Consider the following 1,297-nt stretch of genomic DNA (forward strand, 5'->3'; position numbering starts at 1 on the left):
AGATCAGTGATTCACAAAGTGGGTGCCACTGCCCCCTGGTGGGTGCTGCAGCAATCCATGGATGTGGTGATGACCACAGGTGCATTTGGGGGCAGTGAATAACTGTAAGGGGGTGGTGACAGTATGTGACAGGGGGAGCTAAGTAATATTTTTTCTGGAAAGGGGGCAGTAGGCCAAAAAAGTTTGGGAACCACTGGATTAGAAAGTCTCTAAGTGCTCTAGATTTATGATCTGTGACTCCAATGATGTAGGTACTTTGCTGAAACAGAGAATTTACCTAATGTATTTTATTTTTTAAAACCTTGTTCAACCATAGTATTATAAAAGACTTGGGAAAGAGAACTTGATGCAAAGTCAAAGAAATTTGGATTGCTGGGAAAATAAGCAGGTGATGTAGTTTCATAGAGACATAACATAAAGGTGAAATATAAAATAAAGGGTATAGGAATTGGAAACAAAGGAACTGGCTTCAAATCTTCTCCTCGCTTTTTACTACTTGTAAAATCAAGAGCAGGTCAAAGACAGCCTTAGTTTTCTGTAAAATGTGAGGGTTAAACTAGATGGCCGCACTGGTCCATTTATGTACTAAATCTATGCTCTTAAGATTCTATATGAATTAGTGTATTGTTATAGAAATAAAAAACCCAAATTAGGAATCAGAGAACTTGGTTCTAGTTCCAACTTTGCCACTAGTTAATTGTAAGGTCTTGGACATTTTACTTAAACTTTGGACTTAAGGAGTCCTCTTCTTGAGGTGAAAAAGCATGTTCTGCTACCTTGAGTCTAGCCTTGATAATTTGGTAGAACTTTGTCATCAGGAACAGGGATTCTGAATATGTAGGCATAGAGCAGAGGGGTGTTTTTAGGTGAACACAGGGAAGGTAACCAAAGAGGAGAAAAAGAGGAATCAGGGTAGAAAAAAGACATAGCTGCTGGCATTAGCTGACAGGGTTTGGGTCCCCCCCATTATTGCTTTCTTCCTCCTCTCTTGTTCTCTTCCCAATATTCATTTTCAAAGTCCCACTGTTTTGTGCTTATTCTTTCAGTCTATGTAACTTGCATTAAAGGAGTCTCATCCTGAGAAGAAAAGCCAAACAAAGCTATATAAAAACATTAAAGTACTACAATGCCTCATTTTAAATTAAATTAAAATTTAAATTTTAAATGAAAAATTTAGAGAATGGGTAGGGTCTAATCTCTAAGTTTTATACATATATATATATACATATATATATATATATATGTAGAGAGAGAGAATGGGTAGGGTCTAATCTCTAAGTTATATATATATATATAT

Source organism: Gracilinanus agilis, chromosome 2, assembly GCF_016433145.1.
Source record: "Gracilinanus agilis isolate LMUSP501 chromosome 2, AgileGrace, whole genome shotgun sequence".
Lineage (NCBI taxonomy): Eukaryota > Metazoa > Chordata > Mammalia > Didelphimorphia > Didelphidae > Gracilinanus > Gracilinanus agilis.